Raw genomic sequence first — 26,738 nt, 5'->3', positions numbered from 1 at the left:
TAATCTCCCCAAAAGGAAAAACTATTTTTCCAGAGGGCCAATCTGAAGTGCAAAAAACTTAGAAGCAAGTTACCCTCAATTTTGTGCATAAGGAAGAAACCCAGGGGGGGGCCCGTGGTGTAGCGGTTAAGTGCGTGCACTCTGCTGCTGCGGGCCTGCGTTCAGATCCCGGTGCTCACCAACGCACCGCTTGTTAGGCCATGCTGTGGCGGCGTCCCATATAAAGTGGAGGAAGATCGGCAGGGATGTTAGCTGAGAGCCAGTCTTCCTCAGCAAAAAGAGGAGGATTGGCATGGATGTTAGCTCAGGGCTGATCTTCCTTCACAAAAAAAAAAAAAAAAGGAAGAAACCCATGAATCGTTCTTGACACCTCCTTCAGCGCATTAAGTCCAGTTATTCTACATCTCAAATATCTCAGTTCCTTTCCATTTTCTCCACCACCATAGCGGAGAGGAAGCTACCATCACCTCTCTCCAATTCTGGCTAGTTTCATGACTCCAGGTTATCACCCTCCAAGCACCTTCCTTGCTGCTGCTAGAGGATCTTTCTAAATGCCAAACCCATTGTGTCACAACCTAAATTAGACCTAAGTGTACAACCTAAAGCTACAAAACTTCTAGAGGAAAACACAGGAGAAAATCTATGTGACCTTCAAACACACAATCCATAAAAGAAAAAAATTGATAAATTGCACATCATCAACATTAAAAATTTTGCTCTTTTTGACACTTATGAAATGAAAAGGCAAGTCATAGACCTGGATGAAATAGCAGCAAAACCTATATCCAACAAAGGATTAGTATTTAGAATATACAAAGAACTCTCAACTCAATAAGACAAACAACCCAGTTTAAAAAATGATTTGAACAGATACTTTACCAAAGGAGATAAACGGATGGCAAATAAACACATGAAAGACGTTAAGGGAAATGCAAGTTAAAACCACAATGAGATAACACTACACACCACACTGGCAATATCAGGTGTTAGCAAGAATGCAGAGCAACAAGAATTCTCATTCACTGCTGGTCGGATTGTAAAATGATACAACCACTATGGAAAACAGTTTGACAGTTTCTTTAAAAATTAAATATACACCTCATATATGTCACAACCATTACACTGTAGGTATTTACCCAAGACAAATGAAAACATACATCTACACAAAGACTTGAACATGAATGTTCATAGCAGCTTTATTTGTAATAGCCAAAGTCTAGAAACAACTTAAACGTCTTTCAAAAGGTGAATGACTATTTATACAATGGAATACTCTTCAGTAATAAAAAGAAATGAACTATTGATACACACAACAACACGATGAATCTTAACATAATTATGCTGCGTGAAAGAAGCCAGACGTAAAAGAGTACATTCTGTATGACTCCAATTATATAAAATTCTAGAAAGGCAAGCTATAGTGACAGAAAGCAGATCAGTGGTTACCTGGGGACCAAGGAGGCAGAGGCATGGCAGGGAGGAATTATAAAGGGGATGGGGGGCCGGCCCCATGGCTTAGCGGTTAAGTGCCCGCGCTCTGCTACTGGCGGCCCGGGTTCGGATCCCCGGCGCGCACCGACGCACCGCTTCTCCAGCCATGCTGAGGCCGAGTCCCACGTACAGCAACTAGAGGATGTGCAACTATGACATACAGCTATCTACTGGGGCTTCAGGGGAAAAAAAAAAGGAGGAGGATTGGCAATAGATGTTAGCTCAGAGCCGGTCTTCCTCAGCAAAAAGAGGAGGATTAGCATGGATGTTAGCTCAGGGCTGATTTTCCTCACAAAAAAAAAAAAGATGGGGAAACTTTTGGGGGTGATGGGTATGTTAATCATCTTGGCTATGGTTGTGGTTTCAAGGGTGTATGATGAATTTTAAATGTATCAAAACTCATCAAACTGTGCACTTTAAATATGTGCAGTTTATCGTTTGTCAATTATACTTCACTAAACCTGAAAAATAATATAGTCGAAAAACTGTAAAAAAAAAGAGAGAAAATCCTTCAATGACTTCCCAGTACCCTTAGGAAAAAAACAAAAATGATTGCCATAGAAGCTCTAATTGTGGAGCTTCACTATCTTCCATGGGGAAGGGGACTGATAAGGATGGCAATTGTGAAACCCCAGGTCACTAATAATGGTGGTGACAGTAGTAGTAGTAATAGTAGTAATAATAACACTGCTACTTTTTCTTGAGTATCTATCATGTACCAGGTATTTTCCATATGTCTTAATTAGGATTCGCCCCAGAAAGCAGAACCTGAGAAAAGTACTAGTTGCAAGTAATTTACTTGGAAGGTGATCCCAGGAATTTAAAGTGAAAGTCCACAGTAAAATAGGGAAGGAGGAAAAGCCAAAACAAGGATGCATTACCAGGGTGATCACCGCTGTGGGCACCTGGGCCCAGATCCTACCAAAACCATCTGAGGATTGCCTAGAATGCCTCTCAGTCCACCTAAGGACTGCCACAGAGAAGCATTTACCCATTGGCTCCCGTCCACCATTGGTTAGGATTACCTCAGGGGGCATCAACTCCTCTTGCACTTCTGAGCAGGCTCCCCCCAGTATCTCACATCCTGGTTTAGGAAAAGCTCCAGGATAGAATGCAGCAAGACACGGGAGAATTGAAGCCCTCACTGAAGTGTTTTCTGGAGCTACAGCTAGAATCTAAGGTAAGGCTGAGAGGCTATGAGGTAAGGCAACAGAGGTCCCAGACCATCCCTTGCAATGCTCAGATTTGCCATGCTGTACATTAGATCCAATCTATCACCTAGTCTTCAATGTAATGGCTGACTACAATCTTGACAAAAGACTCAGTGACATTGATAATTCTTTGCAAAATGTATGTTGTCCCATATGTCTTTCGTGCCCTATAACACACTATACTCAACCATGTGGATGATTCTCACAAATAATAGTAAGTGAAAGAAGCCAGACCAAACGAGTATATACCGTATGATTTCACATATGTAAACTAAAAAACAGGCAAAAATATTCTGTTGAAAGTCAAGATTGCAGCTGCCCTTCAGCGCGGAAGAGCAGTGTCTAGATGAGCATGAGAAGAGGTTTTCTGGGTGCTGGTAATATTCTGTTTTTGATCTGGATCTGGGTGCTGGTTACAGTGTTAGCTTCAATTTGTAAAATTCCATCAATTGGGATATATATACTTTTCTGCATATATCTTATACTCCCGATATAATTTTTTCTTTTTGTCTGAGGAAGAGTTGCCCTAAGCTAACATCTGTTGCCAATCTTCCTCTTCCTCTTTTTCTTTTTCTTTTTTTTTGCTTTTTTATGTGAGCCGCCGCCACAGCATGGCCACTGACAGATAAGGGTGTAGTTCCGTGCCCGGGAACTGAAGCCAGGCCGCCGAAGCAGAGCACATGTAACTTTAACCACTAGGCCATTGGGACTGGCCCCCGATATAATTGTGTGTGTGTGTGTGAGGAAGATTGGCCCTGAGCTAATATCTGTTGCCAACCTTCCTCTTTTTGCTTGAGGAAGATTGTCCCCGAGCTAACATCTGTGCCAATCTTCCTCTATTTTGTATGTGGGATGCCACCACAGCATGGCTTGATGAGGGGTGTGTAGGTCCACGCCTGGGATCCAAACCTGCAAACCCCAGGCTGCTAAAGCAGAGCATTCAAACGAACCACTATGCCACCAGGCCAGCCCCCAATGTAATTTTTTAAATGGGAAGTGGCTTGGGCCAGGTCTCTCATCTTCTGAGAGACCAGTTAACAGTAAAGACTATCTCTAACCATGAATATTTCTGGATTTGGAGATTATGGGCACTATGGGAGCATAATGTTAAGAGCATGGGCTTTGGCACTAAAAAACTGTTCTGCCACTTTCTATCTGTGTGCCATTGGCTAAGTTATTTAAAGTCGTTAAGATTCAGTTTCCAGGGCCAGCCCCAGTGGCCTAGTGGTTAAGTTTGATGTGCTCCACTTCAGTGGCCCAGGTTCAGTTCTCAGGCGCGGACCTACACCACTCATCAGTGGCCATGCTGTGGCAGCAACCGACATACAAAATAGAGGAAGATTGGCAACAGATGTTAGCTCAGGGTGAATCTTCCTCAGCAAAAAACCCCCACAAAACTTCAGTTTCTTCATTGTGCAATGGGAAGCATAATAGTACCTAATATCTATATATCAGTGTGAGAACTAAATAGAGTAACATACATAAAGTGCCCAGCACTGTACCTGATATCTGTTAAATGCTCAATAAACGATAACTGTTTTGGTGGGTAATATTAGTTTTTGTCTTTCTACTTTTTTAAGCTTCCAAGTTTTCAACATTGAACATGGACACAGGCTGCAGGTGCAAGGATGTTCATTGTAGCACTGTGTGAAATTGCAAACAAATAAACAAAAAATTGGAGACAATCTAAATATCTATCTACTGGAGAATGGGCAAATCAACTGTGATATATTCATAACATACAATACTACAAAAACAGTTAAAGTGAATAAATTAAAGCTACAGGAATCAACGTGGATAAAACAAAATGTTGAGAGAGAAAAACAAGTTGCTGAAGGTTATATATAGCTTGATACCATGTATATAAAATTTTAAAACATTCAGGCAAGTGATTACTTCTTGAGGAGAAAGGAAAAGAATGGGTGAAAGGAGGGATACACTGGGGCTTAAAACATAGCTCTGATATTTTATTTCTTAAAAAAAAACTGTAAGAAAATAAGGTAAAATGTTAAGATTTGACAAAGTTGGTGAAAGGTACTTGGGTGTTTATTATATAAACCTCTCTATTTTTCTATATGCTTGCAATAGTTCTCCATTTTTTAAAAAAAAGGATGGAGAGAGCAGTTTGAGAAATATCCTTCATTTTTTTTGGTAAGGAAAAAATAATAATTCAATAATTTATTTATATCAACACCTGTTGTTATTGCCAACCTGAAATCAATGGCTTTGGTGGTGGTGGTGGTGGTGGTGGTGAGGGGGAAGTACTGGGTTTTATTTTATTTTGTTTTTTAAACAGCTTTTTTTTCACTTATAGTAAATTTCACTCTTTTTGGTGTTCAGTTCTATGAGTCAAATGCATACACCTGTGTAACCATCACCCTAATAATCTAGGTAAGAACTCTTCCATCACCCCAAAATATTCCCTCGTGCTATTTTTTTTTGTCAACCCCTCCCCACTACCCACCCCATGGCATCCACTGATCTGTTTTCTATTCCTTTAATTTGGCTTTTTTCCAGAAAGTCTTATAAGTGGAATAAAAGAGTAGATAGCTTTTTGAGTCTGACTCCTTTCACTTAGAGTAATGCATGTGGGATTCATCCATGTTGTTTGTTTCTTCTTATTGCTGAGAAATATTCCATTATATTGAAGTACGGTAGTTTGTTTCTCCATTCACCAGTTTACGACATTGGTATTATTTCCAGTTTTTGTCAACTGTAAACATTGTGTACACATAAGTTGTGTACACATAAGTTGTGTACACATTGTGTAAACATAAGGTTTTATTTCTCTTGGATAAATACCTAGGAGTGGGATTGCTGAGTTGTATGGTAAGTGTACACCCAACATTATTTAAAAAAAAAAAAACTCCAAACTCTTTCCCAAAATGGGTGCACCATTTTGCATTTCCACCAGCAAGAATGAGAGTTCTGGTTGCTCTGCATGCTTATCAGCATTTGGTATTGTCAGCTTTTAAAAATTTTTTGTTTTTAGCCATCCCAGTATGAATGTCGTGGTATCTCAATGAAATCTGCATTTCCCTAATGGCTAATGATATTCAGTCTCTTCTCATGGGCTGATTTGCCATCTGTCTATGTTCTTTAGTGAAGTATCTGTACCAGTGTTATGCCCATCCTTTTACTGAGTTGTTTGTTTTATTTTTATTGAGTTGTGAGAGTTTTTTATATATTCTAGGTACAAGACCTTTATCAGATATGTAATTTGCAAATGTTTTCTCTCAGTCTGTGGTTTGTCTTTCATTCTCTTAGTATCTTTCATAGAGCAGAATTTAAAAATTTTGATTTAAGTCCAATTTGTCTATATTTTTCTCTTGTGAATCATGTTCTATCTAAGAAATATTTGCCTAACCCAAGATCACAAAAATTTCCCCCTAAATTTTCTTCTAGAAGCTTATAGTTTTGGTGGCTTGGTTGAGTGCACGCACTCCGCTACTGGCGGCCCGGGTTCAGATCCCGGGCACACACCGACGCACCGCTTGTCTGGCCATGCTGAGGTGGCGTCCCACATACAGCAATTAGAAGGATGTGCAGCTATGACGTACAACTATCTACTGGGGCTTTGCGGAGAAAAAGGGAAAAAAAGGAGGAGGATTGGCAACAGACGTTAGCTCAGGGCCGGTCTTCCTCAGCAAAAAAAAAAGGAGGATTGGCATGGATGTTAGCTCAGGGCTGATCTTCCTTAAAAAAAAAAAAGTTTATAGTTTTAGGTTATCAGTTTTTTAAAGGATATATGCATGTCAATTATCCCTCAATAAAGCTGGGGGGGGATATATGCATATACTTTTATATCCATAGTGTATACCTGGAAGGATACACAAGCTTTCCTCTGGGGTGGGAAAATAGTGAGATTCAGGGTAAGCGCGATAGAGATGGACTTTACATTGGGTATCCTTTTATGCTATTGAATTTTTCCTTAAATGTATACATTATGGGTACCCTAAAAACAACAACAGCAAAATACGAAATTTTTTTTTTTTTAAAGCTAAGAACTCAAAAAGCGTTGGGAGACTACTGAAACACGGTTCCACTGAATACAGTTTAAAATCACCGCGATGGTTGTTGGGCTGGATCACTTCACCATAGTTTCAAATCCTGCGGGCTCTTTCTTCTTTCACAGCTGTGACGGGCTCTACAAGCCTGGCAGTTCTCACTGAGCTGAGAACCAAGTCCAGTTAACATGTAAAGAATTAATTGGGCCAATCAGAGAATAATATGCAAATGAATGAATCTGATTGTGTAGTTTCCTCATTATAGCTTTGAACATTGCAGAATTGAGAGACTGCTAATGTTGCTGCCACCTGCAGGTCACATCTCTCAATAGCAGGTTCATGGAAGTAACCCAGGAGATTTCTGTCTCTATTGAGTCCTCTGTAGGGCTCTGGGTTGGAGAAAGAGTGACTTATAAATTTGTCCCTTTCCCCTGCAGCCCATTACTCTGCCACAAACCCAAATTAGTGATAGGAGTTCCTAAGAGTGGGGACTGTGGCATCAGACTGTCTGGGTTTGAATCCTGACTTTACCTTGGGTAAATCAGATACCTCTTCTATACCTCAGTTTCCTCATCTATAAAATGGGGATGATAACAGTAGCTCCTTTGTATAGATGTGGTGAGGATTGAATCAGATCATGTAAAGTGCTTAGCATAATGCCTGACACATAGTGAGCATACAACAAATATTAATAGTTGTTGTTAAGCAGAACTTCAGAAGCCTCTCCCATTCTAAACTGACAAATTGTACCTTGACACACAGTAGTCCAGTGAAAAGACCTTTAGCATCTGGCTTGACCACTTACAGCTTGTGACCTTGGGCAACTGTCTTAACCTCTTTGAACCCTAGTTGACCTCACAGGTGGTTTTGGATGTTACATGAAATCATCTACATAAAGCACCAACCAGAGTGCCTGGCATGGAATGGACAGTCAATAAATGGAGTGATGATGGAGTGATGATTAACACAGAAACAGTTACCGAGTATAGCCAAAGGTTGAATAGCTCAGGCTGCAAACAGGCAGGCCACAGGTGGTCACTAACCTACAGTATTTTGTTTTGGCCCTCAGTGTTTTACAATTTTTACATTACTTGCTAGCATTAGAAACAGAAATTTCACGTTTTAGTCCAGATTCTTAACTTCTCTGTTGAAATGTGAAGCTCTGACAATGTATCACACCAGATCTACAAGGAAGATGGCATATAAAGGGAAACCTAATTTCTCCCAACGGAGCCAAGTAATGCTCCCTGAAGAAATGACCTTAAAGCTGACACATGAATGTTGAGTAAGGGTTAGCCTGATAAAGAGAGTGGGGACAGCACTCCAAGCAGAGGGACTGGCAGGTCCACAGGCCTTGAATCAGAGAGATTAGTGCCTCCAGGAAACTTCAGGAAAGTCTGGTGACTAGAGAATAGTAAGCAAGGGAAAGGTGGGAAGAAGATGAGGCTACAGTTGGCGCAATAAAGTCCAAGGATTTTGGACTTTACTGTGAAGACGGGTGTAGTTCAAGGCTGGAAGCTGGGAGGTAGCCAATTGGTGTTACCAACTGAGGGGCTAGACAGGGTCAGAATGGAGAAGGGTCAGGGTCAACAATTAGCAGCTGAGAAAGCAGAGAAGTAGAAGGGCAGTATAAGATCTCTATCTAGAAACTCTGGGCACACACAGGATAGCCTGTCAGGTGTGGTCTAGCAAAGGGCAGACTTTATAAGAACCAAGCTAAGTTGGACACCAGGGTGAATATCTTGTGTTCATTTTAATAGTGGAAAAATGGGCAGAATAAAGATTTGGCCAAGAACATATAACAAACGAGATACAGAGCTAGATTCACAATACCTATGTCTAATTTGTTGCTCCTCTCAATATATTAGTTTTCTCAAGGTGAATAAACTCAGCACCAATACTTTGTTGTTAATAATAATATATCCCATTTATTGAGAGCGTGCTAAATGTTAGGGTCTGTGTTTTTGTTTGTTTGTTTGTTTGTGCAAGGAAGATTGTCCCTGAGCTAACATCTGTGCCAATATTCCTCTACTTTGTATGTGGGATGCTGCCACAGCATGGCTTGATGAACCATGTGTAGGTCTGCACCCAGGATCTGAACCTGCGAACCCCAGGCCACCCAAAGCGGAGCACGCAAACTTAACCACTATGCCACCGGGCCAGGCCCCAGGCTCTGTGTTTATGTACACTATTATCTCATTATTTCACTCAATTAACAAATATAGTCCACCCAAAATATTGTGTACCACAGGACTGTTAGGCACTGGGGACACAGGAATGAATAAGACAGACACATCCCTATCCTGTAGGAGTTCACAATCCAGAAAGGAAGTGAGTAGTTGAAGAAGTAATTGCAAAGGGTAACTGGCAGGTACTATAGGGAGAGTATAACAGTGAACCCAACCTACCATGGGCGGCAAGGAAGGCTTTCTGGAAGAAGTGACAGTCAAGCTGAAAAAAGCATCAGCGAAACATGGGAGAAGACTGTTCCAGGAAAAGAGAACAGCATATAGAAGAAACTATCTCACAATAACCTGATGAGATAGGTGCTATGATTATTATTTCCCCCTTTTCACAGATGGGAAAACTGAGGTTCTCAGAGAGATTAAGTAACTGACCCACTGACAGTACTGGAGCCAGGATTGACCTAGATCAAAGCTCATTCTCTTAGCTGCTAAGCTAGATATTTGTATTAGTTTGTCCTTTCCTTCTAAGGGTCATGTGAGTGGAATGGAATATTCACCGAGATGTCTGCAATGCGGGAAGTTGAAATCATGGCTTACAAATGTGCAAGCATGTCTGTGTCAGGGTTGGCTGTCAATTTTGGAATGACAGCTATTTAGTGACACAGCTCTTTTGCTAATGTCTGAATGATGTTCAGTTCAATTGCATATGATTCAACAGCTATGTACTGAGTGCCTACTTTGTGCCAGGAATGGTGCCAGGCACTGTCAGAGTTACAAAGATGATGGGACAAACTCCTAAGTACTAGGCTAAAGATCTGGTTAATCGCTAACAAATTAAAAAATTAAATAACAAAGCCATAATTCTGGCAATTAGAAACTCTAGGTAATTTATGGTAATCGCTACCCAGTTTTGAGCATCAACCATGTGCCAAGCACTGCATGAGGGACCTTAATGAAAATAAAAATGATCATGATCATGACTAAAAAATTAAAAGCATGTACTGTGAGACTGTATTGAGCAGTTTACAGGTATTATCTCTTTCAACCCCATTCTTTTAACCCATGGTCATTCTATATGCTAATATCATAGTTTTAATGATACTAATATTGTCCATGTTACAGATGAGGAAACCGAGCTTCAGAGATTTTTGCCTGAGATCCCAGAGCTAGTAATTAGAAGAGCTAGAATTCAAACCCAGGTCTGCTTGACTCCAAAACTTGGGCTATAGACCATTGCACCATACTCTCTAAGCAAGGAGAATCAGTTTGTAAAAACCCAGGGGAATGTGGTATGATCTGCAGAGCCAGGCACACATCCAGACAGGAGAAATAAGTATCAGTGCTTTTAAAACCCTCCAGGGAAGTAAAGAAACAGGGGGGAAAAAAGTGTGTCCAGTAATTAGATCCTAGTTAATCCCGAAAATAGAGAGTTCACCCCAAATATTTATACTATTCTATCACTTAATTCTGTTTAAATTTGCCTCTAGAATTATCTTTAAATTTAATTACCAACTAAAGCTCAGAATTTTTGGTGTCAAGGTACACACTTCCTTTAATTCTTGTTTTATATCTATATGGGAAAGAAAGGAAACTATTTCACAAAAATCAGTGTCAAGCAAATAAGTGACCCCATTAAGGATGGAGTGCAAGCTGTCCTGAGTAAACTAGGAGAAAAAAATCCCCTGCAGGAGGCAGCCATCAGCCCTGGGCATATGGACATCCTGTCTCCATGATTACTTGTGGCTGTGGGCAGGAAGGTATGCAGCCTCATTCCAGATGTTCAGATATGGCCAGAGGTGAAATCTTGTAGCTAAGGAAGTGCCCAGAATCAGCTCTGTGACACACGGACCAGGAAAATTACTGCTGTGTTCAAACATATGGATGTTTACACTTCCATCTGCTTATTCACCCTTTGTCTCAACATAAAAAGGCAAGAAAAGAAACTAATATTTATCAAGTGCCACTTTATATATGCTGTATTATTATCTCAACAATTCATTTACTACTGTAGAAATGAGTTCAGAGAGGTAGAACTTCCATCACAGCAATCATAACAAATTACTTATTATAGTTATCCTATTACTAAAACAATAATGATAGCTTCCATTTATTGAGTGCATATTATATGCCAGGCACTATGCAGGGCACTCCTCATACGTTATTTCATTTAATCTTCACGACGACCCTCTCGTATAAGGACTATTTCCCGTTTTACAGAAAAAGAAATTGACGTTCAGGAGGTGAAGCAACTTCGCAAACTCACACGGTGAGCAAGTGGCATCTGTTTACCTGTCCGTCTCGCCACCAGTTAGTGTAAACTTCTTGAGGGCAAGGACTGTTCTTATTCATCTCTGTATTCCTAGTCTGTAACACTGGGCCTGGCACAGAGTAGGCAGAATTCAGTGTATCTTTTTTTTATGCCAAGGAAGATTGGCCATGAGCTAACGTCTGTTGCCAATCTTCCTCTTTTTGCTTGAGGAAGATTCGCCCTGAGCCAACATCTGTGCCAATCTTCCTCTATTCTATATGTGGGTTGCCGCCACAGCATGGCCGCCGACAAGTGTTGTAGGTCTGCACCTGGGAATCAAACCCTAGCCGCCAAAGCGGAGCACCAAACTTAACCACTAGGCTATGGGGCCGGCCCAGTATATCTTTTTGAATAAATGAAAGAACAAACAATATGTCCCAAGATAAGTAGTAGAGCCGCCACTGGGGTTTAGGTCTTCTGTCTTCAAGGCTAGTGTGCTTTCCATAATTACATATTGTCTGCCTAAATCAGGATCCTGATTAATCCCTCACATGCCTCTTTCACTCTGGAAATTTCCTTTAGACATTTGCCATATGAGTGTGATAGAGTGATTCCACTTCTTGGTCTTTATCTTACAGAAATACTAGCACGGGTGTTTAAGGATGTATTACTACGGCATCCACTATTGGTATTTCAGAAAAAAATTTAAATATAAATATCCGTCAACAGAGGAATGATTAAATGGTACATCCATTCTATAGAATATCATATAACTTTAAATAGAGTAAGGTATATCTACTTCTACTGACGTAGAAGAATGGACACGATTGTAGTAAGTAGAATAAACAGGTTTCAGAATGTTAATTATAGTTTAGTATGCATAATAATAATCCTGTCTTCAGCATTTATTGCACACCTTATTTCAGGCACTCTTCAAAGTGCATCGTATGTGTACCATATTTCATTGAACCTAAGATATCGTTTATTGAATGCTTACAACATACTTGGACATGTGCTAAACTTTCTGATTTCAGAGATATAAAAATGTGGAAAAAAGCGTTCCTTAAAAATAAGTAACTACGGTATTTTGCTTAATCCTCACAATAGTATAAACTTGGTACCATTGTTTCTCCCATTTTGCTGAGGAGAAAATTGAGGCACAGAGAAATCCAAGTAATTTGCCTGTCTGTAAGTAGTGGAATATAGTGTGATCCCATAAAAAACAACTAAAGAGTTTTGGATAAAGACAGTGGCTTTTTCTCATTTCTCATGCATCTAATTTTCCTATCTACTCCCTTCCCTCCCAATCCTACTAAAACTCCAGTAAAGGATTGTTTTCAAGCATAAGGAAAGGGAGAGGGGGCAGTAAATACAACAGAATTTTGCAGGTGGGAAAGCAGATGAATGAGTGGTTATAGGCTTGGCAGACCCAAGAATGCTGAATCCTCGACGAGAATCTGGAGAAAGCTGAGAAGCAGCTTGATATGTTCAGTAATGAACATATGCCACTGGTATCCCTGGAAGCGGAGGTGAAGAGAAGCTAAAACAAGAACTGGTTGAACGCATAGTTCCCTTCCCTCACTGTACCCTCTAGGTGACTGCCCCTCCTCTGCCTCAGCAGAAGTATGGAGGTTTATTCTCTTGAGAGGGTAAAACAAACAATCTCTGGAATCCGGGTCACTGGGCACAGTTAAGGGCATTATACTGAAAAAAGGGGAATCAGTAGACATTTCTCACTCTCTGTTCCCAGAATGCTGGTAGCCGACCTTTACCCCCTGGGCAGATGAGTCTTTTTCTTTGGAGAAAATGAAGCCCGATATGAAAGATCTATAGATAATAGTATTGAGGTCTCCCAGCTAATAGTTCCTCATGGTCATTGGTTCATGGACAAATGGTCTCACAGTCAGTGGCTCTCATCTTTGTGCACAGAGCTTGCAAACAGCTCTTAGTCCCCTACGTTTATTCATGAGCAGAAAGGCAAGGATTACCAGACATGAGGCTTTCCTCTCACAGGAAACAGACCAAAACAAACAGAAGAAAGAAACTTGGAAGAAATTGAGACAATGCAGAGAAAAGAAAACTTTAAAAACTATCATGCATATCCTCAAAGAGAAGAAAATATACCTGAATATATGGAACAATAATAAAGAATATTCAGAAGGGAAAAAAAGTTCTCTGAAATGAAAAAATATGAAAGCAGAAGTCATAGCCAATAGAAAGATTGAAAGATAAAGTTGAGGAATGTTGCTATACTCCTAGGAAGTATAGCAAAAAGACACAGATATGGAAAACAGGAGGAAAAAAGATAAGAGAATTAAAGGGCCAGTCAAACAAGTACAACAGCTGAATAAAAGTTTCATAAAGAGAGAATATATAAAAAAGAGTTGAGGAAATTATAAAATAATTCAAGAACATTTTCCACACGTTTCCAGACTGAAAGGGTCCATTGCATGCCCAGCACAATGAATGAGAATAGACCCACATCAAGACTCTCCACTGTGAAATGTCCGAACACTGTAGACAAAGACGAGATTCTATAAGCTTCCAAGGATAAATGAAACTGGTCCCATATAGAGGATCAGGGATCAGAATGGCTTCAGAATTCTCTATAGCAACACTAGAAGTAGAAGGGAAGGGAGGAATGCCTTCAAAATTCTGAAAGATGATGATTTTCAACCTAGGAATCTATACCCTGTTAAACCATCAATACCATCATTAAAACATGTGGATAAAACATAATCAGATATACAAGTATACAAGGTGTTAAACATTTTACCTCTAACATGTCCTTTCATAGGAAGCTACTGGCAGATATGGTCCACCAAAACTAGAAGGCAAAGAAAGTTATGGGGTAGATCTTAAAAGTTCTCATCACAAGGAAAAAAAAATTATAACTATATAGGCTGATAGATGTTAACTAGAGTTATTGTGGTGATCATTTAGCAATGTATACGTATATCAAATCATGTTGTACACCTGGAATTAATATAATGTTGTATGTCAATTATATCTAAATTTAAAAAAAAGAGAGAGAAAGAAAGTTATGGGATTCAGGAAACAGGAGAACCAACACAGGAGAGAAGCAAAGGGAACTCCCAAGAGGCTGGAAGGAACATTCTAGGATGACAACTGTGCTCCAGATATACAGGGCCACCTATCCAGATTGGAGCTGTATGACTTCAGAGAGAGAGGTACTGGACACTGTTGCTTTCAAGAACTTGGCTGCTCTTGTATCCTCTTTTTAAAGTTAAGACTACAGACCCAGGTGAGTCTGGCCCTGATTCTTACCTTCATTCAGCTTGTCTTGACCAGTTTTGTGATGAGATTCCTGCTCTCCCAGAATCGGGCAATAGGGCAAGCAAAAAGGGGATAGTAATACCATAGCTTTGGGGCTGAAGTCACCATCACCATCCCCTGGCCACACCAGTACCCTCCTACTCCCAAGATCATCCTGAGAGGCCAGTAGGGTAGGTCAGGGTCTCCAAAAGGGGATGGGCTTCCTAGCAGCAATCATCAGAGTCCTCAGACAGGAAACAGACAGTCCAAAGGAACTGGGACTGGTTTAAATAACTGTCGAGAGAGTGGTAGTCACCTTTCAGGGCCTTCCTCTCTGAGTTTGTTCTTCTCAGTTGAATCTGAAGGTTCTCGTGGAAGTTCCTGTTGGGTAGGAGTTAAATATTCCCTCTGCCACATGGAGGGATGATCAGAGGTGGACAGGGAGACCTCTCTGTGGGGGACCACCAACTGGAGATGACTGAGCTGTATATTGTAAACCAGATTATCTGGATTCTTGTATTACTTGATATGACTGGCATGGAAAAAAAAGGGAGGAGGGAAATGTTATAGAATAAAAGGAAGCTAAAAGACATAACCAAAGGTAACATGTTGACCTTTTTTGGATCCTGATTCAAACAAACCAACCATAAAAAGACATTTTTGAGACAATGAGGAAAATGTGAATAATAATTGAGTATCATGTGATATGAAGAAACTATTAAGAAGTTAATATCATGTGATATTAAGAGTATCATGTGGTATCAAGTAAACACATAGTTTACTTGAAACTGTTGTTAATTCTGTTTGATGTAACGATGACATTTTTTGTTTAAATCTTTATAAAGTTAGAGATGCATACTAAAGTATTTAAGTATGCAATAACATGATATCTGAGATTTGCTTTAAAATATTCCAGAAAAAAAAGTGTGAGGGGATAGAGAGATGAAACAACATTGGCAAAGTATTGGTAATTGTTGAAACTGGGTGATGGGTGTATGCAGGTTAATTATATGCTTCTTTCTACTTTTGGCTGTGTTTGAAAATTTCCTTAATACAATGTTCTACAAAAGGGGAACACAGGGGCTGGCCCGGTGGCGCAAGTGGTTAAGTGCACGCACTCCAGTGTGGCGGCCCGGGGTTTGCCAGTTCGGATCCCAGGAGCACACCAATGCACTGCTTGGCAAGCCATGCTGTGGCGGCGTCCCATATAAAGTGGAGGAAGATGGGCACGGATGTTAGCCCAGGGAAAGTCTTCCTTAGCAAAAAAAAAAAAAGGAGGAGGATTGGCAGATGTTAGCACAGGGCTGATCTTCCTCACACACACAAAAAAGGGGGAACACAATTAGTGCAGAAAATTCATAAATACAGATAAGCAAAAAGGAAAAAAATATTATGCATAATAGTACCATCCAGTAACATTTTGTATCTCTTTCTAGAATACACACATATACACTTACATGTACATATATATTTTATTTATTTATTTATTTTAAAGTGTTTTATTTATTTATTTATTTATTTATTTATTTATTTTTACCCCCAAAGCCCCAGTAGATAGTTGCATGTCATAGCTGCACATCCTTCTAGTTGCTGTATGCAGGATGCGGCCTCAGTGTGGCCGGAGAAGCGGCGCGTTGGTGCGCGCCCAGGATCCGAACCCGGGCCGCCAGCAGCAGAGCGCGCGCACCTAACCGCTAAGCCACGGGGTCGGCCTGTACATATACATTTTAAAATTGGGATCATACCAGATATATTGTTTTATATCCCATTTTTCTCACTTTATATATCATGAACTTTTTTCCATGCATTACATTTTTCTACAGCACTCTACATAGTTGCATGGTATTTCACTGTGTAAATTGTTTTCTAGCATTACCATAGGATATCTTGGTTCTTTCTAGGTTTTATTTACGTGTAATCATGAATAATACAGCAAAGGGTATCAACCTTAATAATTTTCCTGGAATGAGTTCCTAAAAGAGGAATGGGTGTGTCAAATCTTAGTTTATTTGTACAAATTGAAGTTGAAGCACTCACTGGCCTCTCAGCTACCATGTGCTTTCATTCATCCGTGTTCTTCTCTTTCTTCATGTTGAAATTGTACTCATCTTTCAAGACCCACTTCCAAACCTGAAGTCCTTATGAGATCTGTCCTCACTTCTCTAATTAGATTGCCAGTTCCTAGAAAGCAGTAAAGAGGGGCATGGTTTTGCTTCCAACCGTAAGATCTAATTTCTGAATGCCTGAAAATGATTTGCAGTTCTGGTGAACAGAGTTGCCTGGAACAATGGTTCCTAAACCAGAGATCTTCACATTCACCTAGAGAGATTAAGAAGGGAAAAATACAGATTCCTGAGTCCACATCCCCAAGATTCTAATTGGGTTGACTGGGGATATTCTGATGATCTTCAGGTTTAGCCAATGTTATTTTAGAAACACTTTTCCCACTTAATGTTACTTCTACATTCCCTTCATTGGATTATTATTTTTTCCCATTTCTTCAAGTGCTATTTACTAGAGTTCCTCCAGTATTTGCATTTCAGGTAACCCATGTCCATAAGGGCTCTGTAAATGCTGCCCAAACTCTTTTTCTGTATAAAGTAGGACTGTAAGTCCTCATCACCTGAGTTTCCTCAGGACTCAGGGAATAAATCATTCCTTTGCTCCTACCTGCCAAGTCTTATCTGGTTAAATGATAGAGTCCTGGGAGGTATCTCATAAGACTCCAGATATAGACAAGGAGTATCCGTCACACTCATCTGCTCCCACTGTGGCCACCAATGTCACTGCTCAAGGAGCCTCTTGGGGTTCCTGGCCTGGGTTGGGACTCACCAACACAGATGTTCTTGCCAGCTTGTGTCCACCTCAAAGTAACAGGGCAATTCCTCAAAATCCATGTTGTAACAAAGTGGAGCGGATGTCAAAGAAGGGTGGAAGAAATCCTTCTCCTATTTTGTTGTTAGTGCCATGGAGTCAATTCCAACTCCTAGAGACCCTGTGTACAGCACAGCTGAACCGTGCCTGGTCTTTTTGGTGCCATCCTCTCATCTTCCACTGCTATATCAGACAATGCTCCATTGCTATTCATAGGGTTTTCATGGCCATTTTTTTTGGAAATGGGTGGCCAGGTCCTTCTCCCTACCTTCTCCTCTACCTTATCACATTTTGTCACCTGGGCCCCAGAGTAACTCCTCTTGAAACTTGGAATGAAACAGGAAAACAGCTTTAACTTGCAGCCCCTACAAGACTCAGATGTAGGCCAGTCCTCAAGGCTGGGCAGTGGGACATCAGGCTGTCTTCCCCATGCAAACTTTTCTCTTCCTCCTCATCAATATAAGCCCCCCAAATAAACTTATGCAAATAGTAAGAGCAGTACAGCACAGCAGTTGAGTCTTAAGGGGATATGTCTGAAGTTAGTCTAGGTTAAAATCTAGTTCTGCTTCTCACAGCTGTGACCTTGGCCACGTTTCTCTAAGAGCCTCAGTTTCCTTACCAGTAAGATGAGGATAATAAATCAATCTCAAAAGATTGTTGTAAGAGTTTAAAATGCAATAGTTTTTGCAAAGTTTTTTAGCACAGTGCCCAGAGCATAGTAAGTGCTTAATAAATGGTAACAGTGATTATTACCTGTACCTGTACCTCATCAGGCACATCTAATAAGGACTGAATTTCAGGAATGGGCCCAATTTAAAGTCAGTCTGGGGCTGACCTTAAACACAACAGTATTATGACTGATTTTTTAAAAACAGGACACACCTTATACATACAAATAATTATTGTTTACTTCAAGTTGTCATCACCTTGGAAGGAATGCACTCACTCCAGGGATGTTTCCACTCTCCAGAACATTTTTGGGATACCCAATTCAGAAATGTCTACAGGGTCTATGATACATTCTTTTGAACATCCTCATTGGCAGCAAATCTTCATCTTCTATAACGATAAATTCGATTTTTGAAATAATCAGAAGTTGGTGATAAATAGGGTACAGGGGAAAATGAAATAGGACTGATTTTTATATATGGCTCTTACATAGATTTTATCCTTTTAAAATAAACTAATTTTTAAAGACAAAAGCAATAAAGTCTGATTAAATTAAAACAAAAAAGAAAATTACCCATAAGCCTATCTCTTTAATAAAACCATTATAATTTTGGTGTGTTTTGCTTATCTTTTTTTAATATACAGTTTTAAAAATAGTAGTAATGGTGTACATATAATTTGTAACATGCTAACCTAATTTAATATTATATCATCAGTATATTTTCATGTTGCTACAGAGTCCTCAAAATAATAATTTTAATGGCTGCATAATATTTCACCAAATGGATGTGTCAGAATTTCCTTAACTGCTTCTCTTTTGCTGAACATTTAGGTTGTCTCAAGTTTTTTATTATTATGAAATATATGTAGCTTTTTTCATACTTTTGCTTATTTCCTCAGTCTGGATTACCAGAAGTGGGAATGTTGGATCAAAGGGTATGAGGATTTGGTGGTTCTTGATATTTACTTCCAAATTTCTTTCCAGTATGTTTTCACTAATTTATAATGCCACTATAAATAATAGAATGCCCATTTCACTGCATCTAAAAGTAGTTGATATCACAATTTTAATAAATTAGGAGCTAGAAAAATATTTTATGTAAGCTAATTTTGAAGTCAATCTCTTTGACTTTCCCCTTCGTCCCCCCCCAAAATCCAGAAAATTATTTGAACAAAGGCAAAAATTTGCAAATAAGTGTGTTTCTCAAAATAAGTATTTTGAAGGGAGCCGCTTATTTAGATGTTTATCTTCTGATATATTTGTTTTTTTAAAAATTAATCTCATCACTTCACACTGACACCTCCAAAGAAAAACATAGAAACAATTAGAGTCAACTTGACAGAAGGCCAGTGTGATGATTCACATCCTGTCCACCTCTAGAGTTCAGTGTTGGTGCTATGTTGTTGGGCCCTAAGCAGCTAAGACCCTGCCACTGCCTCAGGGCATCCTGGGCATAGGACTCCTCTCTCCTTTGAGAAGAGGGGAGATCACCTTTTACAGTGACCTCAATAAAATAACAACAAAAAATTTTTTTTTGCTAAAAAATGCTAACCAAAAAAATAAGATAAAATAAAATAAAGTGAATGGAGAAGACTGACCCCTCCTTCACACTCTTACACTGGCCACACCAGCTAAAAAGCAGACAGGTGAAAATTCCTGACACCCTTACTCCCTTACTAAAGCAATGATCTTTTTCCATTTTGTTTTGTTTTTAATTATTATTATTTTTAAGTTAACACAAGAAATATACATTCATCATAAAAAAAGGCAAAAACAATAAAAAGTACAGCATATTTCCAACACCAAGCAATAACTGTTAACATTTTGAAATATTTATTTTCATACCATTTTCTCTATGTACATTTTTATAAAAAATATCATACCATACACGCTTTTAAACTTTTTTTCACATAATAAAATTATAGCTTCTATCTATAAATGTTTACTATGGGACAGGTATGATTTCAACTATTCTTACACATAATAACTCATTTAATCCTCATGATAATTCTATCAGGAAGGCAATATTCATATTTCCATTTAATGATAAGGAGACTGAGGCAGAGAAGTTAAGTAGTTTGCTTAAGGTCACAAAATTAATAACCATCTGGAATATTTTTCCATGTCATTAAATTCATTTCTACAAAATTTTTTGATTGGCTGAAAGGTATCTCATTATATGAATGAAGAATCATTTAATTATTCCCTCTCCTTTTATGAGACCCCTAGATTACTTCCATTTTTTGCTTTTATACACATCACTAAGATGACCAACCTTATACTACATCCTTGTTGTGCACATCGTTAATTATTTCCTTAGGCTACATGCCCTCAAGGACAGTTGCACAGGTTTTTATTTCCTCCAAAAAGGTGTTCCTTTCTCCATGTTCTCCATGACGTTATGTGTTGTCAATTTTAACACTTTTGCCTACAGCAACTTTTAAAAATTCATTTTACCAGTTCTGAGAAATAAATTAGAGCACCAAAGGATGAGTGATTTCTCTAGAGTTAAAGAGCCAGGATCTCAAACTCCCCATTTCCATAATCTTCTCCTGCTGTTGACAGATGCTGAACCTCATGGCTTACATGCTAACTCATCGCCGAGGAATGAGGAGTGTCAACCTGGGACAAACCAGCTTACACAGGCAAGATTCTTGTGGTCTACAGCTCAGCATTCACTAATTCACTCATTCATTCAATAAATATCTGAAAGCTTATTATATGAGTAGTACTAGGCTAGGCACTGGGGTTATGTGGTTCACAGAAATAAAATATTTAGAATAATGCTAAATAAAACACTTAGCACATTACCTGGCACTTAATAATAGATCAATAAGCCAATATTTATGCCAGGCACTGTGCTAAATGCTAAATGAGAGAATTATCTCATTTAATCCCTCCAACAACCTCTAAGAACTGGGTTCTATTATCATCCCCATTTTGTAGATAAGAAAACTAAGGCCTAGAGAGGTTTACCCAGCTTGAACAACATACCTGTGGTAGAGTTCACATGTGAACTCAAGACTCCCGAGTCTGTGCTCCTAACCATCATGCTATACAACAAAACACAATTCCTCCCTTTAAGAAGCATACAGTCTTGTTAATAACACTAAAATTGAAGACCGCTAGCAAGTATTAAGCACTTATGTGCCAAGCACTCTGCTAGGTCTTTATGCATATTGATCATTTAATTCATATGACAACTCTATGAAGTAGGTATTGTAATTATACTTGTTGTACAGATGAGAAAATAGACATTCTGAGAGTTTAAATAACTTGCCCAAGACACAAAAAGCTATTAAATGGTAGTGCTAGAAGCCAAGATATACAAAGAATTATTGTATAGGGAACATGATGGAATGTGAAACGAGTGACGCTACTTAGCTGCTGTCAAATGTCAGAGGTCAGAGGAAAGAGACTTCATGAACTTCTCATGGTCCAAGAAAGATCGCAGAAGGACAGAAAGGGAAAATCCTGGTGACTTCTCAGGACCTGTGTTGAAAGCCTTCCCCCAGGTTACTTCTTCCTATCCTCTATGTGATGAAGGTATTATTATTATTCTCAATTTGATAGATGAGGAAATAGATTCTCTGGGAGGTGATGTAATATGTCCAAGGTCACATAGCTAGTAAATGACATGGCTAGAATTGGAATCTACGTTTATCTCTCAAGCCTGAGCCCTTAACCACTATGCTTTCTATTACATGCTCTCTATTGTATGATCTTGCTTTTTCGTTGTGTGGGAGTCACCTAGGCAGAGATGAGTGGAAAACGCAAAGTTGAAAGGGTATAAGAAGATAATACATAAGCAAGAGCATTGAGGTATATCCAAGGAAAAGGAAGCAGACCTGCTTAGTCAGCGCTAAAGATTCATTCATTTTGGAAAGGAGCCTTTTGTTCGCATAGCTTTTATGACTATACAAACTGTATAGATGTCTGTTTCTGCCATTATAATGGGAGCTATTAAAGACAGCGATTGTATCTTAGCTATTGCTGTAACCCAGCGTTTAGCACAGTGCTTAGATTGTAGTTTCAGCAGAGAGGCTGGAAAAATAGGGAGTAGTCACATTGCACAGATCTCTGGATGGCAATTAAGGTAGTCCATAGTGCACATATCCTAAACAAAATAATAGGTACTCAAATCCAACAGTGTATTTAAAAGATAATATCACAATGCCTAGGAGTTATCCCAGGAGTACAAGGATGGCCCAATAACAGAAAATCTATCAATATAATTCACCACATTAATGGAGCAAAAGGTAAAAATCGCATGATTTTTTTTTTTCACACTTAATAGAGGAACTTGATGCAATAGCATTAAGATCAGAACTAAATTGTGGATGCTTATTATTACCACTAGTGTTACCTAGAGTATTGGAGAGTCTGGCTAATTCTAAACGAGAAAAAGGTGAAAGAGGTATGTTCTCTTTCTGCTTGCCGCTCTTGCCAATGATATGATAGTCTGTATGGAAAATACAACATAATCAGCAGGCAAACTACCAGAACTATAAAAGAGTTATTAATCAAGTTTGTAGGAATAGAAATCATCTTACAAAAATCAATAGTGTTCTATGCCAGGAATAACCGCCTTAAAAATGTAATAAAAAACATAACACAATCTACAATAGCAACTAAACTATAGTCTATAGCAAGGATCAGCAAACTTTTTCTGTAAAGGGCCTGACAGTAAATAGTTTCAGCTTTGCAGGCCATGTGGTCTCTGTTGCAGCCACTCAACTCTGTCATTGTAGTACAAAAGCAGCCATAGACAATATTTAAATGAATCAATGTGGATGTTCCAATAAAACTTTATTTATGAAAACAGACAGCAGGCTGGCATGCTCAAGGAAAAATTTAAACTCTATTGAGGGACATAAGAAGACCTGAACAAATATCATAACTGGGATAACGTCAGTAGTATAAAGATTTTATTCATTTGTTTAACAAATATTCAGAGTGACTACCATAGGCCAGGTATTGTTTTGGGAGCTAGGGATACAACAGAGAACAAAATGAAGCACATGTCCCCATGAATCTCACATTCTAATAGAGAAGCAGTGAATAAATAATCTAAAGTCAGATAGTAATAAATGCTGTGAAAAAGATTAAATAGACAGAGAGTGATGGGGAGTGAGTGTGCTACTTAATTTAGGATGGTCAGGGAAGGCTTCTCTGACATTTTAGCAATGTGAAGGAGCCTGCCACACTGAATTCTGGGGAGGGAATGTTCCATGCAAAGATGTCAGTTGTCCCCCAAATTAATCTACACATGGTCAATGAAATTCCAATTAAAATTCCAGTAGTAATGTTGAGAAACTAAAACTTACTCTATGAATGTGAAAGAATAAAGGTCTATGAAAGCTAGGTCTATTTTGAGGGGGAAATAAAAGTAGGGATACCTGCCCTGCTGGTAGAACTGGCTCTACCACAAAGTCACAGCAATAAAAATACTGTGTTGCTGGCACTAAAACAAAGAAAAAGACCAGTGGAATAGAATGGAGAGCTTAGAAATAAAGTATATACCTGGGAACCTCATATGTGATAAAGGTGGCATCACAAAGCACTTGAAATATTGTTTTTCAGATGGTGATAGAAAAACTAATTCACCATATAGAGAAAAAAAGCTGAATTTTTAAACAAAGTATTTTATTGAGGTCATATTGGCTTATAACATTGAGTAGATTTCAGTTTCTCTATAGACTGTGGTATGTTCACCACCAAGAGTCTGGTTTTTTTTTAAAATAATTTTATTTATTTATTTTTTCCCCCAAAGCCCCAGTAGATAGTTGTATGTCATAGCTGCACATCCTTCTAGTTGCTGTATGTGGGATGCGGCCTCAGCATGGCCGGAGAAGCAGTGTGTTGGTACACGACTGGGATCCGAACCCAGGCCGCCAGCAGCGGAGCGCGTGCACCTAACCGCTAAGCCACGGGGCCAGCCCCCAAGAGTCTGGTTTTTATCCATCACCATACATATGTGCCCCTTTACCACTTTCACCCTCCCCCCACCCCCTTCCCCTCTGGTTCTCCTTATCTATGTGTTTGTTTATCTTCCACACTAGTGAAATCACACAGTATTTGTCTTTCTCTGTTTGACTTATTTTGCTTAGCATAATACCCTCAAAGTCTATCCATGTTGTTGCAAATGGCACAATTTTGTCTTTTTCTATGACTGAGTAGTATTCCATTGTGTATATATACCACATCTTCTTTATCCATTCATCCATTGATGGGCACTTGGGTTGCTTCCAAGTCTTGGCTATTGTGAATAATGCTGTGATGAACATAGGGGTGCATACATCTTTTTGAATTATTGATTTCATGTTCTTTGGATAAATACAAAAAAATAGCTGGATTTTCACTTGAGACTACGTTAAAGGTGGACTCCAGATGGATTAAAGACCTAAATGTGAACATTAAAACAATCAGGCTCATATTAGAAAATATAGGAAAATCTATGTTACCTAGGTATAAATAAAGACTTCCTAAGTAAGACTCCAAATCATAAGGTCAAAATTTAAGACATCTGCTTAATTAATGACATCACAGACAAAGCTAACAGGAAGTTGACAGACTGGAAGAAGGTATTTGCAACTTGTAAAACAAACAAGGAATAATGTCTAGAATATACGCATAATTCCTACAAAATAACAAAATAGGAAATCAAATAGAAAAATAGGCAAAGGATATAAATAACTTAGTATCACATACTAAGAAGTCTATACAATTTCATATACAAAAAAGCTTATTACAAAAAGGCTTGGGGCCAGCCTGGTGGTGTAGCGGTTAAGCTCGTGCATTCTGCTTTGGCAGCCTGGGGTTCGCCGGTTCGGATCCTGGGCACAGACCTACTCACCACTTATCAAGCCATGCTGAGGCAGCATCCCACACAGAAGAACTAGAAGGACCTACATCTAGGATATACAACTATGTACTGGAGCTTTGGGGAGAAAAGAGAAAAAAACAAAAGAGGAAGATTGGCAACAGATGTTAGCTCAGGGCCAATCTTCCTCACAAAAAAAAAAGTGTAAATTTAATTATAACCAGATAAATGCAAATCAAAACAACCAAGAGCTGTGACTCTACATCCATCAAACTGGCAACAATTAGAAAGACAGATAACACCAAAGAGTGGTGAAGATGTGGATATAAGAGTTTTTGTGCACTGGCAACAGGAATGTAAACAGTACAGCCATTCTGAAAAAACAATCTGGCAATATCTGGCAGAGTAGAGCATATCCATAGATATATGGTTCAGAGGAATATTCAAATCAATTTACAAATTTGCTTATTTTAGTATTTTTTTTGTGTGTGTGACAAAGATCAGCCCTGAGCTAACATCCAGGCCAATCCTCCTCTTTTTGCTGAGGAAAACTGGCCCTGAGCTAACATCCGTGCCGATCTTCCTCCACTTTATGTGGGACGCTGCCACAGCATGGCCTGACAAGCGGTGCCTTGGTGCGTGCCCGGGGTCCAAACCTGGGCCCCCAGCAGCAGAACGCTCACACTTAACCGCTACACCATGGGGCCAGCCCCTATTTTAGTAATTTTTATGGTAATAGAGAGTCAAAGGCAATCTAGGTTTCTATCATCAAGGGACTGAATGACTAAAACATGGTGGATGCACAATGATTATGTGCCTGGATTCTGGTGCTAGAATGCCTGAGTTGAAATTCAGGCTCCACCACTTAGTAGTTTTGACTCTAAATAATGGAAGTAGAGGGCCGGCCCCGTGGCTTAGCGGTTAAGTGCGTGAGCTCCGCTGCTGGCGGCCCGGGTTCGGATCCGGGCGTGCACCGACGCACTGCTTCTCTGGCCATGCTGAGGCCACGTCCCACATACAGCAACTAGAAGGATGTGCAACTATGACAAACAACTATCTATGGGGGCTTTGGGGGGAAAAATGTTATTAAATAATGGAAGTAGAAAATCTGAGTAACCTGTGTCTCACTCTCATCTATAAAATGGGAGTAATAATATCTACCTCATATGGTTGTTGTGAGAAGTTTGTGAGTTAAAACATTTAAAGCACCTGCCACAGAGTTAAGCACTATTTAAGTGTTAATATTACTGTTAATATGAAAGCATATGCAAGTTGGAAGTTAGGAGTTAGGTTTATATATAGTAACAAGAGCATATCACAAAAGCAATGTTTTTTTTTTTTTAAGATTTTATTTATTTATTTATTTATTTTTCCCTCCAAAGCCCCAGTAGATAGTTGTATGTCATAGCTGCACATCCCTCTAGTTGCTGTATGTGGGACGTGGCCTCAGCATGGCCGGAGAAGCGGTGCGGCGGTGCGCGCCCAGGATCTGAACCCCGACCGCCAGCAGTGGAGCACGCGCACTTAACCACTAAGCCACGGGGCTGGCCCTACAAAAGCAATGTTAATTTTTAAAAGTAAGACAAGGAACAACATTTATAGCACAATATCACTTATGTGAATTGAACGTATTCATGTAACTCTACATATAATATGACAGGAACCACAGGGATACATCAAACATATCAGAATCGATGCCTATAGGATAGAGGGAATGAGAGTAGGAGGGAATGAGAGTAGAGTTTAGGAATAAAGGAGAAGACTACAAAACAAGAAAGGGGCCTTGCCTGAATCATTATGCTAATAGGCTGTGAAAGGAGGAACAAGACCACTTATGCTATCTTGAAAACATGCAGAGGAAAGCAAGAAAAGGATCTAGAGCCAGAGAAATAACCAGCTAACCAACTTGGAAGCCACCACATCTTAGAACTTACTGTTAGATGAGATAATAC

This window comes from Diceros bicornis, chromosome 13 (genome assembly GCF_020826845.1).
Source record: "Diceros bicornis minor isolate mBicDic1 chromosome 13, mDicBic1.mat.cur, whole genome shotgun sequence".
Lineage (NCBI taxonomy): Eukaryota > Metazoa > Chordata > Mammalia > Perissodactyla > Rhinocerotidae > Diceros > Diceros bicornis.
The sequence above is the reverse complement of the archived record's forward strand: the minus strand, read 5'-3'. Positions refer to the sequence as shown.